General features: G+C 43.5%; 1 protein-coding gene across 3 annotated transcripts in view; it reads left to right on the top strand.

The window, feature by feature from the left end:
• The first annotated feature begins 2108 nt into the window (after window positions 1–2108).
• The window catches only part of RAF1 (Raf-1 proto-oncogene, serine/threonine kinase), a 67757-nt gene continuing 52153 nt past the window's right edge, over window positions 2109–17712 (top strand). For all 3 annotated transcript variants that reach the window (XM_081898232.1, XM_081898242.1, XM_081898237.1), the window contains exon 1: window positions 2109–2265. The gene's annotated coding sequence lies outside the window, so the exon portion shown is untranslated. The remainder of the gene's footprint in view (window positions 2266–17712) is intronic.

Below are 17712 nucleotides of genomic sequence, written 5' to 3'. Positions count from 1 at the left end.
TGCTTAACTCCCAAAGAATTAGGGCCAATTCACACCATCTGCTTCTTCTTTTCTTCTGCTTGTGGTCATCTGAATCACTCACCACAAGCAGAATACACAAGGCTGGGTCACCCACTGGTGCGCTTGGCCTGTTCACATCTGGAAGGTTTGTGGTGGTGAGCAAAATGCCTGGTTTTGCTTTTGGTGAGTAGTTCAGATGACCTGTTTGCCAAGAGCATAGGTCACCACAAGAAAAGGAAATGATGGAGTAGGACTGGAGGAATCCAAAGATCACAGAATCCATAGGAAATCAAAGACCACAACCTTTCCTGTCAGTGGTGCTTTAAGATTTGGTGGAACTCTTTCTACCATGAGCTCCTGATGAGTATTGCTGGGTGAACAGAATTTGACCTTGCCCCTAAATTTTGCACTTCCTGGCAGACTTATTTCGTTCATGGCCATTGATAAGTTGGAAAGACACATCTCCAGCTATGTTTGCATCAGCTACATTTCCTCAGGTAGGAGAAACTGCAACAGTGAGCTACTGCCCACTATACCTATCCAGGAGAACTATGTCTAAGATGAATTACTAGCTGGCACCATCCTTATTAAAATGTATATACACCTGTTTTGTTCTGCTACCAGATGAATGTTAAAATGCTTTTCAAGGTATTCTGGTTTGATTTTGGAGTTCTTTCTGTGCCAGATTGGGTAGCAACGTTGCCTTATATCTGCATAATTGACCTCAGCATGCCACATGGATGCACTCAGACTTGCTCTGGTCTGCTGCAAGTCCTACATCCTGGTATCTCTCTGTTCATCTGATCATTGCTGCCCTGAACTAGTGATGATGGAAAAAGCAACCTTGAATTGCTTTTAACTGCCTTGCCAGGGATGAGGAACCGCAGGTTCCGGGGGCCAAATGCAGCCCTCTTCCAGGCCTGTCTGGACCTCAGAACTGTAGGCCACACCCACTATTTCCAGGCCACACCCATCCTTGCCCCTGCTTTGCACTCTGGATGTTTTTGACTAGCTGGAAAGTGCCCTTGAATTCTGAGCTTGCCTGGATGGAGAACAGAAAGGGGCATGTGACTATTCCTAGAAGCTAGCCTACTGAACCAAGGTAAAATTTCCAGTTATAAAATTTGCATGTGGCCCTTGGAAGGTTGTCCAGAAGGAAATGTGACCCTTGGGGTTAAATAGACTCCCCACCCTGCTATGTATCCTCCAAACTGCTTTCTTCCATTGTCCTTTCGGGCAGTTGATGGATGTGAAGCTCCGGCAACCCCACAGCCTCTGTGTCACCCCCATCTTCTAAAGATGCCATGATTAGGAGACTTGCAGCATCCTTTGTCTGCAACTTCATTCCTGCTGGTCTGGTAAAATAAACCCATTTCTAGCTTGCCTTTTAAGGTGTATACATTCCAAGGTGGTTTACATAAAATCAATGAAATACCGTATCAAAATTCCAAGATTTAAAAGAGAAGTAAAGAAAAGTAACCACATTAAAATTATAGCAACAAATAAATGTGTGTGCAAGTTCCAATACTCAGCATACATGGATTGGTGCTACTGGAACTCTTTTTCTCTCTTCCACAGCAAATCCTAAGGTCACTCTTTCATCTAGAGATATTTTCTCTCTACTGATCCTGATCTCTTTCTCTCTAGGCCTAGATGTAAAATGGAGGTTGTCAATGCTTTTGTTTTTCCCCGTGCTTTCAAGTTGGTGCCCTCAGCAGCATGCTGTCGAGGCCACAATTCCTGGCACTCGGGGACTCGGGATCCAGTTACATTTGCTGGTGTCATGCAGCCTCTGCAAGCCACTGTATTAAATTGACAATCTAAAAATAAAAGAGTGGGAAAAGCACAAAGTGAAAAGAAAGCCAGCTTTTAAAATTGAGGGGGGCAAGTAGGGAGGAGGAAAGAATTGCAGGAGGGATTGTGAAAGACATGCAGCAGCTCCAGAGAGAAAATCTGAATACCTTGGATGGTATTTAAATTGATGCTGTGGCTTTACTGCCTTTTTAGTTTGTACCAGCCATGTGATCTGCTTGAGTGTTTCCAACTAATCTGCATGGGGAGCTGGGAAAGGCAAATTGAGCTGTCAGTCTTGGGCCCTTCCTCCCATCCTCCTGCTTCGAGTCAACATCAGCTGCACCTTGTTTTCAAATCTGCCTATTCTCTTGAGCTAGTTTGTTAGATTTCAAAGCAAGTGGAATGCCATCTTAAGAAGCTGTTCCTATTAGTTCTCCATCAAGAGAAAATAGGCTCTCAAGACTACCATTGGTAAGTCTCAGTAGAGCAGTTGTTTTCATAAACATTCCCAGATTTGTATAGTTTTGGATTTTCTTTTCTGGGGTTGTGAAAAGCAAAAGGTAAATTTTGTCTAGAATCTATCAACACTACATGCCAAGGGTTATTGCTGTGGATAATTAGCTCTGAATTAAACAAGTCTGAAAACGACTATGTAGCTAGGTTTGTGTAAGACATTATGTTACCATTGTGCAATGTATTAGGTTTTAGTCTTTTTGGGGGTGGAGGGAAATCAGTCATACTTAAATATTGGTGGAATGCACATTTCCCCCCAGTGTGACGCTAATGCTGTCATAACCACCAGGATTTGGGTGTGTTATTTATTTGAGCCATTTCTTTTGTCACTGTCCTGCTCCCCTAAACCAGGGCTTCTATCAACTTCTTCTGAGAGGCTCAACGGCTGAGTTGTTCCTCTGGAGGAGGAATCTTTTTCATGCAGGATAATTAGATTGGCTCTTACATTTCATGCATCCCTAATAATTAGAGCATAACATTTACACTTGCAGGAATGTACATGATGAAGGAGTGGAAAGCTTTCTTCAGCTTTTTCTAGCTTTGTTGTTACAAATTACTATGTCAAACATTATAGGTCACCAGTGTCACTTGAGATCACTTGATGCAAACCAATTGTCTTTTATCAACAGAATTGAATTTGAACTTATGTGATTAGCCCTGGCATTTATGAAGTTTGCCTGACCATGTGCAGAGTTCATTATTTTCATCAGCAGAGACCTTTTCCGTGCAAAGTGTGTGCTTTACCACTAAGCTATGGCCCTCCCCATAATGCAGGCAGTTCATAGTGGAGGCCTGACTTAGAGATTAAAAAGTCTGGTGAATACTCTGGAATCTTTGCAGCCATCTGTCCTCAGAGTGATTTTCTCCCAACTAGTCTAGCATCAGATCTGAAATCTCCTTGGGGGAGCCTTTCTGCAGAGTGCTAAATAAGCCATAGGTGGCAATAACATGTGTGTGGATAACACATGGATCTGCCATCATCACATTTAGTGTGGACCTCCATGTAAAGCAGCCTTTACATGTTCAGTTCTCATTGCAGAAGGCTCCTCCTCGTTCGTTATTGTTGTTGCTTTATTGCTGTTGCTTTATATTGCCTGGAAATTGTAATCCTGAAATCAGTACTCCAGTTTATTCCTCCATCATTATGGTTTGTGTAGTATGGGAGCGAGGGTATTGATTTCTCACCTGAGTGCAGAGGGATTGACACAGGCATGTTAACAGGGTGGTGGAGTTAGATTCATTTCATACCTTGATTGCATTGCCAGCATACCAATGTAAGTAGGTCTGTGCTAGTATGAAACACCCTGGGCACCTCTCATATCATAGGCAATTCATTCCACTGTTTATACTGTAGCCAGGCACATGTGCAGTCTTTGGTAGCCTAAATTAAGAACCACTTCACAAGTTACAACTGGTTGGAACAGGGTCTGTATCTAACGCAGTATTCCTGTACAGACTATGATGTGTCATATCACTTTGATGCAGGAGTGGGGAATCTCAAGACTGGGAGCTGAATGCACCTCACCAGGTTTCTCTATCTGGCCTTTGGAACAACCCCCAAGCCACTACCCACCTTCCTAGGCCATACTCCTCAATGGCCCTGATTTGTACCCCAATTGTTATTGTCTGACTAGAATAAACCTTTGTGCCTTCAGTGGTAAAGGCAAACCATTGGAGAGTTACAGCCCCTGCTGTGGCAGTAGAGACCAATACAGGAGAAACAGATTTTATGGCAGGCATGGCAGATGAAGGCATCCAGTTTTGCTGTTACAGATGCACCATGGTGTTTCTTCTCTCTCTGTGCTCCTCCCAACAGTCATTTCTCCTCTGGTCATTCCTGTGGATACATGACCTGACTGTCTGTCTCCAGGCACTGCAATTGTTTGCAAGGGATTCCCACGTGGTGGGGTTAATGTTGCAAGCCTTCACAGACATCTTTATAACACAGAGTAGGTCTTCCGGTGGGCCTGGTGCCTGAAGCCAGCTCCCCATAAAGCACATCCTTGGGCATCCTGCCATCTTCCATTCTGTGGACATGATGAAGCCAGTGTAGATGTCACAGACAGGAGTGTGGACATATTGGGAATGTGGACTTGGAAGATGTTATGTACTAAGCTTGGATCCTAGAACAATAGGCAAGTAGGATCCTAGAATGCAACAACTGATTGGCTTGCAGGAAAAGACCAATCAGGCTCCAGGAGGGAAGCAGAATCAGCCAATCAGACGGGACTCATTGTGTAAATAATGTACGGTATATAAAAGCCTGAGATTTGAGGGGGCAATTCAATCACTGTTTTACAAGCTGCAATAAAGAGCATGAAATCACTACAGGACTCAGAGCATATTTCAGAAGAGCACATCTTTGTTTGAGTCTCTATCTTGCTGTATGAAGCCCAAAGTTTGCCTGATGCAGCGCATACAGAAGACATTGAGATGTCACTCCTGGTGGGTGTAAATTGCCCACAACTCACTTCCATAAAGCAGTATGCTCAACACACAAGTCTGATAGTCCTTCATCTTGGTATTGATCATTAGCATCACATTCTCCCATACCCTTTTGGAGAGGCGAGCCATTGCCATAGCTGCCTTAACAATACACTTGTCAAGTTCAGGGTCAATTGAAAGGTTGCTAGTAATGGTGGAGTCCAGATAGACAAAATCGTCTACCACCACAAATGTGTGGCCACTAATGCTGATGCATGGTGTGTTAGTCCTGACCCAGGACGTTGGTCTTCGTCAGGCTGGTGGTAAAGCTGAACTTCCTGCAAGCTTGGGCAAAATGGTTGATGAGTCTCTGTAGAGCTTCCTTGGAATATACTGTCAAGGCTGCGTCATCTGCAAAAAACATCTAATGGATAAGGAACTGCCACACTTTCGTCCTGGCATGGAGACGTGCTAGGCTTAACAGACCCCTGTCACTCTTTGAATGGATGTACACATCATCTGCAGTCAAGCTGAAGCCATGTGAGAACAACGGGGGGAAAAGAATGTGCTAAAAAGAGTTGGGGCGAGAACACAGCCCTGATTCACACTGTAAAATTAACCCTTGAACTCCAATAATAATTCTTGCTTGTCTGGATGGAGGTTAGAAGGGTGTGAGTAGAAATTACAAAGGTAAAAATTGCATTAATTGCCTCTCCCACTTTTGCCCTTGGCCCCACCCACTACTGGCCCTTGGAAAGTTGCCCAGAAATTAATGTGGCCCTCAGGCTGGAAAATGTTCCCCAACCTTGCTTTAGGGGATTTTCCTAATTTATGAAAGAGAAATATATCAATGGGTATTATCCACGATAGTTAAATGAAACCTCTGTGTTCAGAGATAGTTTATCTCTAAGATCCAGATGCAAGGGATTTGTCAAAAGCATCTGCCAGATTCTGTTGAAAGGTAAAAGAAAAAGAAAAAAAGGTAAAGGTAAAGTAGGATTCTGTTGAAAATGCAATGCTGGGCTACATGGATCTTTGTTTTGATGGTCTCAAGATGATAAACGAAAAGTAATTTCAGTGAAGGTTAATTGTCAGTAAATTAACTGTTCATCTAGGTAGGTGCCAAGGGATGTGAATCACACCCTAGGGCAGGCCTAGCCAACATGATGATCTCCAGATGTTGTCAGACTCCAACTCCCATCAGCCCCAGCCAGCATAACCAGTGATTGGGGCTGATGGGAGCTGGAGTCCAGCAGAGTCTGGAGTGCACCAAGTTGACTACCCTGTACTTGGACTATAATCTAACCATAGTCACTGAACGTCCACTGACATCAGCAGGCTAATGAGCCCAGTCTGTCCCAGCACAGGTCCCACTTGGGCCTGTGAGGCAGTTTTCCTCAAACCATGCCCACCTGACATCATAGAGATGAAACTGAATTGGCTGCACATGAGCTGGTGAGAGGTGACTTCAAGCCTTCATCTGATGTCAAAATGATGTGAGGTGACTGACAGGTGGATTGTCAAAGTTGGCCCTCAGGTGTGGTAACAGATACAGATACAGCCCGCTGAGCCAAAAAAAAGTTTCCCAGTCCTGGTGGAGGAGACAACTCAAGCTCAGACCTGTGATTGGGCTCAGGCTCTGCATGGAAACTAATTTACATTAAGTTGCCCAGTATGTAATTTCTCATCTTATGTTTACTGTTCATTGAGCCCAATAAGTCATTATTTGAAGTACTGCATTAAAATCCATTAAGTACCTCTTAAGCCTCTGCAGCTACATTTTAAAATTGATGAGATCTTTTCTTGCAGACATTCCAGGACCTTAAGTGGTTAGAGATATACTGATTTACAGTGTCAGTACATTAATGGGCAGGCAACCTTATATGTCCGTATTCTCTTATGACCTGAATAGCCTTGTTTAACCTAAATCTGAAGCCTAGTTACAGCCCTCCGGTAGTCATTTTAGGTGATGTCAACTCCCCAATCTAGTCCACAGTGGTAGGTTAGGAATTCTTTGGGTGTATCGGCCGCTTCATCTAGCTTTGGGCATGTGAGAGGAAAAATTACAGGTTAGTTAAGGCATTCAAAAAGGAAAGAAATGCAGCATAATTGGATCAGGTCATTATGATCAGTCACACTGAAACCAGCTGAACGGCATTCTGGGAAGTTGGGCTGTGTTGCAAATTCCAGGAGAAGAAACAGGAGGGGCAGTGAGAGCTGTAAACGTGTTCTGCGCAGAGCTTTGGTTTTGAAATGACAGAAACATTTTTTTTAGATTCAACTGAGGCAGCAGATGTTTAGTTGCTACTGCATCTGGGGAAAGCAAAACACAGTTTAGCCTTTTCTCGCTTGAGTCAGCATAATAAACTCAAGTTGCATTGGGAAAAAAGAGCTGCAAGGTTGGTACGAGGAATGGTAGATTTAGAGGTGGATCTAGAGTACTGTACTTGTAGTGGCAAGGCATTTGCAGCCACTACAGGTTTTATGGAATGTGAGTGTGGTTTTTCTGAGCTGTGGTACGTGCAGGTCTGTCTCTCTGTCTTGTCTCCTCCTTACGTGGCAGATTGTCTCCTTTGCAGTTAATTAGTACTGCGGTGCAAAGAAAACATTATGGCTAACCTATATTCCAGGTTTTTAACATTTTGTATTGTCCAGGTGGCTTGCAATAAACATTTTAAAAACAACAACAACACTGCCCAACAGTATAAGAAAGCACAAATAATTTTTTAAAAACGCTGAAAGAGTGAGAGGCAATTTTGCTTGCATACCAAATGTGTGTGGTCTGGCATGAAGACAAAATGATGGGGAAAGCTTCACTAGTTGGATGTCTGTGGCTGTTTACGCACTCCTGTTTGCTCTGCATCCAATGCGTGTCCCACCACTGGCTTGTGAAGCAGTATATACATGACTTTACCACAATCTATATCTGTCTTTTATCTGTCCTGTTGTTTCTTATGAAATACTGTGTTTTCATGCATTTTCCCCAAACTAGCTTTGATAAAAATTTTAGATAAAAAACAACCAAGCTGCATTGTAAGCTTGTAATGTGTGCACAGCCTCTGTCTTAGGCTGTTGTTAAAACCATACAAGAAGGGACAAAAATAAGTAAGTGACGTGACCCTATTTTAAAGGTTTAAGGCTGCATACAATCCTATAGCCACTGAACCTGGGTGCTGTCCTCCTTGAGCTCCGTGGGACTGACTTACAAGTAAACAACCACAGGATTATGCTTTAAATGAAATTTAAAAACCCTGCCCATCACTTACTGTGCAAATTAGGTGCAATCATTAGCATATCTAATTTTAGAATTGGCAGGTATCCCATCATCATTAAAGTTCTAAGCCTTATTCTTAAGGAAAGACTCTTTGCGCTTTGTAAACTTTTGAGGCACAGGTATAGACTTTTGTAAGTAAGTTAAATAAGTACCCTCCCTCAAATCAAATATACCAACGTTCTCAACAGCCTCCTACTTCACACAATCAAGAGGAGAAGTGTTATATCACCTGCTAATGTCTACAGTAGGACACAGGTGGCGCTGTGGGTTAAAGCCTCAGCACCTAGGACTTGCCGATCGAAAGGTCGGCGGTTCGAATCCCTGCGGCGGGGTGCGCTCCCGCTGCTCGGTCCCAGCGCCTGCCAACCTAGCAGTTCGAAAGCACCTCCGGGTGCAAGTAGATAAATAGGGACCGCTTACCAGCGGGAAGGTAAACGGCGTTTCCGTGTGCGGCTCTGGCTCGCCAGAGCAGCGATGTCACGCTGGCCACGTGACCCGGAAGTGTCTCCGGACAGCGCTGGCCCCTGGCCTCTTGAGTGAGATGGGCGCACAACCCCAGAGTCTGTCAAGACTGGCCCGTACGGGCAGGGGTACCTTTACCTTTACCTTTTAATGTCTACAGTAGATCAAGTCACAATGGCAGTTGCACAACTGGCAACCCTACCACAACCCCAGTTTTTGCATCATCCCACCTCACCCTGCCCCATATTGGTGATTTCATGTTCCCTCCAATCGTATCTTGTTAGTTGCTCATTGCTCTGTGGGTGTAAGGATAGTGCAATCATGATTATAAATAAATAGGTGACTGCATCCCAGTACTAGGAGCAGGGAGCATGTAGTAGCACAAACCTTTGCTTTTGAAAAGTTGCTGGATCTCCAAAACAAAGCATCCTTGATGGTGATTGTCAAGGGAAATATCTCGTTTTTGGGGGGACAGACCCAGTAAGGGCTAAACCACTCCTAAACGTGTCTCAATTTCCAGAAGGACAACTGTGTTAGTGCTGCAGCAAAAACAACAAAAAGAGTCTTGTAGCACCTTGTAGCAAATGTAAACATGCTTTCATGTAACGTATAATTTGGGCCTGAGAAAGAGGAGGAAAGGAGAGGCCTTGTTTGCATGGCACATTAAACTATAGTTGAAAACAAGCAATGGTTTAGTGTGAATGTGCAGCATTCTGATGCATGTTCCTGAAAAGTTCTGTTGGTGCTCCCCCCAGCTTTTACTGCTGCTACACCACCAGGGAGCAAGCCAGAGTCTGACTTGCCATGATAACAACCGAACCTGTGCTTGTGGTTTATTTCTCTCTAAACAAACCTTGAGTAATAAGCTAAGAACAAACCTTGGTTATTGCTCAAGGTCTTTTGAGGGGGGAGAAACAAACCACAGGCCTGGGTTTGGAAATCAAGTCAAGCCAAGCTTGTTTCTTGGGTGGAAGTAGGGGAGGGAGCAGAATGAGAACTTTTCAGCAGCATGAAGAAGCAGGCGGCATGTTCACACAAAACCATGTTTGTACCTGTGGTTAAATGTGCCATGTGAACAAGGCCTTTACTTATTCCACTCACTTTCCTCTGCTTTCTCACGTCCAGGTTATGTGTTGCATACAACCATGTTTACATTTGTCTGTCTTCTGTTAATCTACCAGTAGTTTAGTGTGCTGTTTCCACCGGGTCAGAGGAGGCTCAAACTAGATGTGGTCTGTGATGTGGTCTTCTGCACATCACCAATAGCTGGGGGTGGGTAGAATATTGGGTATTGTGCTCTGGTCCCTTTCACCAATCTAAATCCATTTCCTTCCTATCCTGAAGATGCTGTTCCCCCTGTAGAGCAGGTAGCACCTTCAGGGACCAGTGATGGAAAGGCCTTCACATGGCTCCAGAACCAAGACCCAGTTTGGGCTTTGTTTTTTCAATGCAGGAAATCCAATCACAGATCTCCTGCCTTGTCTCGTTGGACCCTGCTGCTGATTTTAACCCTTCCAAACATTGCATAAAGAGATGAGATGATAATTGTCAAAGAAAAGGCTTTGCAGAAGAAGTAGGTTTTAAAACAAGGAGAAACAGCCTGATGGCTAAGTTGCTGAAACTGCCTAGGGAGAAGCATGGCAGAAGGTGTGAATGAGCGAGCCAGTGGAGGAGAGATCAGAAAAGGGCTGAAGTAGAGAGATGAATAGGAGCAAACTATAGAAAAATAGGAGGAGAGCTTTTATACAGTACTAAAGGTCAAGCCATGTGGGTGATGACAGATGTGGACCTGCCCCTATCACATGTAACGCAGGGTGTGGTAGAGTGTGATTTAAACCAGAAAAGGTGTGTGTGTGTGTTTTTTGCTGAACCTTTTCCCACCCCCCTCCATGCAGTCAGTTCCCCTTCTGTAAGCTTTCTCAGAGCTGGGCTCTGGAGGTGAGCCTGGTCGAAAGAAAAACAAGGAAGGGTTAGTACCTCCCAGAACCTGTGCAGTCCTTTTGCACTTTAAATGGACAGGTGTGTGGCCACCTGTCATGGATGCTTTAGTTGAGATTCCTGCATTGCAGGGTTTGACTTGATGTCCCTCCAGTCCCTGCTATCTCTACAGTTCTATGATTCTATGAGATCACACCCTTCACTCTTTCCTGCTTTGTGTGTGAATGGAGCAGAACCATATTTGAGTACATGGGCCTACCACTGTCCTGGGTGCTCAGGTGCACTTTTATCAAAGGCCCAAGCAACATTCACACCATACATTTAAAACACTATGCTGCTACTTTAAACAGTCATAGTAAGAGCCATTTGACAATGGAACAGACTCCCAAGAGAGGGGATGGACTCTCCTTCCTAGCAGTGGTTGGATGGCCATCTGCCATGTATGATATAGCTGAGATTCCAGCAGTGTAGGGAGTTGGACTAGATCAGGGATGTCCAACTCCCAGTCGGCTGCGATCTACTCAGTATAAAAAAACTGGCAGTGATCTACCCATTGTCGTTGGATGGACCAAAGTTATTGGCTTTTTTTAGGAAGCCAAAGTTGTTGAGCTTTCTTTATTTTTAATTTTTTTTTTGGAAAGGCAAAGTTGAGGGGCCAGAGATCTACTAGGAACAGCCAGTGATCTACCTGTTGGACATGCCTGGACTAGATGACTGTCTTTGAGGTTTTTCTCTTCTTCGTTTGTTTTTGCCAGTATAAAACTTGCAATGCTTGGGGCTAATGGCAAACAAGACACTTATTTTTAGACACAATGTGAAATGTGCTCATGAGCTGAGCGAATGGCAGTTCTGTTATCATTTATCTCCTTCAGAAATAGTGATTAGTCATATACAGACTGCAGGTATCAAAATTTGTTTACACTTGTTTTCAGATGCAAAGTTGATTAGTCTAACATTGTGCTATGTGCAATTATTTTCAGATGGGTTACAGAGGAAGCTTTTGTATGTACGTTTCAGATGAAATGGTGAGATTACATATGTAAACTGACTTCATTATGAGCTATTGGGATTGCTCGCCAGTGGCTGTTGCTTTCAGATGCAATACCAAGATAACTCACTCTGAAGCATATGTCACATAACTAAAATACTGTGTGAAGATCTGCTGGGTTTCAACCTGAGGATGAATAAAATACGTGCTCTGCTTTGGGTGGAGAACATATTTAAAACACCTGGAGATGTGAAGGTATTTTCAGTAAAATCATCAAGTTTTTGTTATACCCCCCTCTTACAATTTTTGAAAACAACACACCTGAGATATTTATTCATTTTTGCCTATGACAAGTGTAATTATTAGAAGAATATTTCAGAATAGCTTTAGGTATGATAAATGACTAGTATTTCTCTGAGTTAATATCTCCCCATGGTAAGCATGTACTATAAGTGAAGCCAGCTGTAACCATGGCCTTAGGATTTTATTGGCTGAGGCAAGATTATTACGTCACAAGAGTTTGTTGCCAGTGCCATTCAGGGTAGAGATTATTTAATCTGAGAGTAACAGTTCTAATCCCTTCTCTACCAAGACCATTGGATAGTCCTCCTGGTGCAAGTTATTATTCTCAAGCCACAGCTTCCCATTTGTAAAATGGGAATAACAGTGCTGGTTGTTGGAAAGATAAATTGCACAATATGGTAAAATGAGAGGTTGTAAGAATCATATCTTTGCATTCTTAACCTGGTAAAATAAATTGCAACCAGGCATTTCAGAGGAAGTTGGTGCCTGAGAATGATGCATACAGTTGAAATGAGCTGGGTTGTGATCAATCAGATTACATTCATTTTGTTCCTGTTGTATAAAGTAAGTTGCAGATGATTATGGCCATATCCACATTAACAGGGTAGCTGACAGAGCCAGCTGCCCAGGGGTTCCATCATTGCATTGCACCTCTGCTTTAATTTCTTCAACATCAGTGAGTTTCTAGCCCTCAGGGTTGTGCAAAAAAAGGTTTCAAAAGTGTGAGCTGTGTCTACTAAAGTCTCAGACAGCCTCAGCCTTTGATCCTCTTCAACACAGATGCTTGGCGCTCTCCCAGATATTATTTCTCCCCCCTGCCTGACTTGCCCTTATCCGTATCCACATTTTTAAACCAATAGAGTACATAAAACTCTGAGCTGGATTTTGGAAATTTGGTTGCATGTATGCTTTTAATGTAAAGTTGGAGGTCATTATATCTGGGGAGAACCCTTCCTTCAATTACTGTCTTGTTGCCTCCACATGCATATTATTTATGCATATTTACTCACAAGTAAGTCCCACAGAACTCAAATAAGTGTGCGCAGGATTAGAAGCCTAATCAGATCAGTAAACTTTTTTTTTTTACTTTTAACAAATCAATATCCTTTCAGAAATAAATATTTTGCCTGCACTAAAGCCCTTGGAAATGAATTATTGTTAATTGAATATACAGTGGTACCTCAGGTTACAGACGCTTCAGGTTCCAGACTCCGCTAACCCAGAAATAGTACCTCAGGTTAAGAAATTTGCTTCAGGATGAGAACAGAAATTGTGTGGCGGCAGTGCAGCAGCAGCGAGTGGCCCCATTAGCTAAAGTGGTACCCTCAGGTTAAGAATGGTTTCATGTTAAGAACAGACCTCCAGAACGAATTAAGTTCTTAACCCGAGGTACCACTGTAGCTCCTTGCCACTCCTGCTTTCTTAGAGATGGGAAGGAACGCAAAAGCCTGCTGAATCAAGCCAAAGGCTTATCTAGTCCATCATCCTGTTCTCGCAGTGGCTGTGGGAAGCAGTTTCCTTTACACTAAAGTTGCTCCATCACCTTGATCACTTGCGTTGCCCTTGCCTGAACTCTGCAGTAGCCTTTTTGAGGTGAGGTGACTAAAACTGTACACAGGTTCTCTTGCATCCGAGAGTTATGTAATGGTATTGTGATAGCAGCAGTTTTATATTACAGTGGTACCTCGGGTTAAGTACTTAATTTGTTCCGGAGGTCCGTACTTAACCTGAAACTGTTCTTAACCTGAAGCACCACTTTAGCTAATGGTGCCTCCTGCTGCTGCTGTGCCGCCGGAGCACAATTTCTGTTCTCATCCTGAAGCAAAGTTCTTAACCTGAAACGCTATTTCTGGGTTAGCAGAGTCTGTAAGCTGAAGCATCTGTAACCCGAGGTACCACTGTAAATCCCTTTGCTAATTATCCCTTGCATGGAATTTGTCTTTTTCACACTGGGTCAACATCTTCACTGAGCTATTTGCTATAATGTTGACTGCAGGCCTGCAGCCTCTATGCACCTGAGAATAAGCCTCATTGAAGAGAGTGGGATTTGCATCTAGGCACATAATAAAAAACCTGCTAGATCAGGCCAATAGCTCATCTAGTCCAGTATCACATAATTACTATGACCCCGAGGTCTTGTTCCTGGGAAGTTACCACCAGTTCAGATACCATGAACATATACAGGCAACTCCCCACTTAAGGGGGGTACATTCCAGGCCCCCCCACATAAGTGAAATGTGCATAAGTGGGTGGCACCTGATTTATTTTTTGTTGTTGCAAATGTGTTTGATCCGGAGAGCCAGGCTGTAGGCAGTGTTTTTCTTTATATGTTTTAAGATGACAGGATTGCCAGTATAGGTAGGTGTGTGCATCAGTGGGTTTGATGTGGAGACTGGTGACTATTTTGTTGCTTTCAGTGGTGAGGAGGACATTGAGGAAAGGGGTGCGTTACTATCAAGGGTGCTGAGACTGCTTGCTTAGAGACTAGATTTTAGGTAAGAAGACATTAGTGTATGTGACATATGATGCGAGGCTTTGCACCATGTTTTGTAAGTTTAAATCAATAAGCTCTACTAGATTTTGGGTGACACCTAAGAATGTTCAGATGAAGCAACACGCAATGTTGATTTCCCCATTCAAAAAGAAAGAGAAATGAACTGGTGTGTTCATCTTTTGGAACAGCTGATTTTCTGTCAGCATTTGTGGTTTTCATCCTTTGCAATGCTGTTGACACATGGTGTGGGCCAGTTTTGTAACATTATTCCCGTGGAAAATGATACCATGCACAGAATGTGACATCATTGCTTTCCATGCCATTTGAGTGTATTTAGGAGTGATGGTGGCTTTTCACAGCCCCAAAAGTTACATCAACAGGATTTGCATCACCAGAAAATATTCCACGTTGCCCAGCATAAAAAAATGCGCTTCTCTGATCTTTCCACACTGAGTTGTGTGACTTAGAAATCATTATAGTAAGCCATATGTAAAGAAGCCACTATTTTCTTCAGTTGACGGCTGAAGCTCGCCTAGCAAATGTTACAGCTGAATTCTGTAAATACGTATTATTAAATTTATTAAATGTATATACTGCCGCTCACCTCAAGATCACAGGGCAGTTTGCAACATAAAAACACAAAATAAGCAACATAATAACAAAAAACTAAAAGCACCCTCTGGCAGCACACATTTTAAAAGCCATAGATTGTTCAATCAGCCAAAGGCCTGATTGGAGAGCAACGTTTTTGCAGTTGGGCCAGGATTGGTGTCATATCCTCAAACCGCCTTGCCCTGGTGAGCAACCTGGCTGCTGAATTCTATATTCTGGGTATTAACTTTTGCCAAGAGCAAGGACCATGATCTATGGATGCCCACACATAAGTGCAAGTTGTTTTGCAAGGTTACGTTTATAATTTTATATTGGAAGTGAGGCTATGACCTGACAAAACACCACCTATGTGATTCCATTCATTTTATGACTGTCTGAAGATACCTTCAAACACGCCTAGGAGAACAGTTAATTTTGGGTGAGGGGTATAGGAGAATATGGATTCCCAGTGTGCACTCTGACTTCATAAATCTAAACACCTCAGTGGGTCACAGGAATTCTAGCAAACAAATATGTAGACAACACAAGATTGAAGTTAGCACATCCTTGTACTTGATGATCCAAAATCTTGTAGCTTCCAAAAGTTTTTGAAATGCAAGTAATTGTTTTGATCAATTGGCCTCCTACTCTAGAAGGGTTTTGTAAAAAATAAAATAAAATTCATAAACTGAGAGAGGCTGCGCTGAAATCAAACTTCCAGTGGATAACCATGTTGGTCTTTGCAAAAAGAACAAAAATTATTGTGGCACCATATAAAGACTTAACAACTTGACTGTGGTATAAGCTTTCATGGAATTCCATCCACTTTGTTGTGCTATAATAAACTTGTTAGTCTTTAAGGTGCTACGAGACTGTTCTCTTTTATCATAAGAAAATTCGAAGTTCTTTCAAAATATACACATACTTTTTTGTATGTGTAGGGAAGTGAGTGACCTGGCTCAGCAAAAAACAAATGTCTCTTATTTGAGGCAGTGACCTAACACATGCACTCACAAATTTTCTGTGTTTGTTGTGTTACTATGGCCTATGACAGAACACCAACATAGTTTCAGTTTGAAACTGATACATACCTTGATGAGGCCAAACATTCTCTTCCACCAGTCCAGACCAAAAACAATTCTGAGAGAGTATGTATGTATGTATTGTTATTGCCTTCATACTCTACAATTCATCTGCTTAAATCTGCACAGAATCACCATATGTCCTCTGTGCATCCACTTACTGCTACTTTTTTCAAAATACTATGGAGCATTTTTCATTGTGTGGTAGCAGAAGCCCTCTTTGGGTGGTAGTGCCAGAAGAGCAGAGCTGTGGGGCTGAGCAGTTTAGCCCCTCTCTGTTGGGGCTGCATGACTCTTCCTGGCCCCTTGCATGACTAAAAGTACACTTCTGCAATGGGGAGCATTGCCACTTTGTGGAGGCTCTCTGTGTGATTGAGGTTCAGGATAGATACTGTCTTGGCTACCACAGTAGATGATCTATGCTGTTCACTGGACAGTGGGTATTCAGTCCCGTTGTGTCTGTTAGACATCTCAGCAGCTTTCAGTACCATTGATCCTGGAATCCTTCTGGACAGCTAAGTTGTACTGAGGTTGGATGGCACTGTTTTATGCTGGTTTGGGACCTCCCCAGAGGGCAGGTTCCACAAGGTGGCAGTCCTTGGCTTTTGGCCTATGAAATCCAGAAAAGTTCCATCTTGTCCTCCGTGCTCTTCAGCATCCAGTGGCGTAGCGTGGGGGGTGCAGGGGGGCTGGCCGCACCGGGCGCAAAATCTGGGGGTTAGGGGGCGCATATCCACGGGTTAGGGGGCGCAAATTACTTGCCTTGCCCCGGGTGCTGACAACCCACGCTACGCCACTGTCAGCATCTACATGAAACTGCTGGGAAGCGTCATCCATGCTTTTGGTGTGTGCACGTATCTTTAATATGTGGATGACACCAAGCCTTGTTTTTCTTTTCTACCAGATTTCAGGGAGGGAGTGAAGACCCTGAATTGGTGTGTGGAGACTGTGATGGGCTGGATGTGGGCTAAGAACAGGCATAGGCAAACTCGGCACACCAGATGTTTTGGGACTGCAACTCCCATCACCCCTGACCACTGGTCCTGTTAGCTAGGGATGATGGGAGTTGTAGTCCCAAAACATCTGGAGGGCCAAGTTCGCCTATGCCTGGCTAAGAAACTAAGACTTAATCCATACTAGACAGGTGCAGGAAAGTCCACATGATGATAGGTACTTCTCCTATTCTGGATAGGTTAGCACTCCCTCTGGAAGATAGGTACACATGTTTTAAGGTTCCTCATCTCCTTACGTCTGGATTCTCAGATGGCAGCTGTGGCCTGGAGCACATTTGCACAGCTTTGGCTGGTGTACCAACTGTGGTCTTTCCTGGAGAAGGCAGATTCATCCACTTCCACACGTTTTGGACACATTCAGGTTGGACTGTGATCTGCATGACACTACTATGGAAGAGAGCTGGAAAAACTACAAGTGGTGCTTAATGCTGCCATCGGGGTTATTGAGGGTCAGTTCCTTGGGGCCTGTTACTTCTGGACCTGTCAAGCTGCACTGGTTCCAAACAGGGGAGGCGTGTCCCATTTCATCACTTTGGGTAAACAGGAAGTGCTGCCCCACTCTGCTGTGATGCCTGCTCCGCTGCTGACTTGACACTGATTTCTGGCAAGATCTCACTGAAATTTTGTGAGATCTCTCAAGCTGCATGAGATCTTGTGTGATTTGGATGAGATATCCTTGGAAATCAGTATCTAAAGTTGTGGCACTTCAGTCTATCACCTCATGCCATAGAATGGCTCCCAGTATAGGAAATATGTGGGCACTGTGTTTTATGATGCTGTAGATAAACAGTTACGAATACTGAACAGTTTGAGCTAGGTAACAGTGGTGAGTTACT

This window comes from Podarcis melisellensis (assembly GCF_964234715.1).
Source record: "Podarcis melisellensis genome assembly, chromosome: 2".
In the NCBI taxonomy this organism is placed as follows: domain Eukaryota; kingdom Metazoa; phylum Chordata; class Lepidosauria; order Squamata; family Lacertidae; genus Podarcis; species Podarcis melisellensis.
The sequence above is the reverse complement of the archived record's forward strand: the minus strand, read 5'-3'. Positions and strand labels throughout refer to the sequence as shown.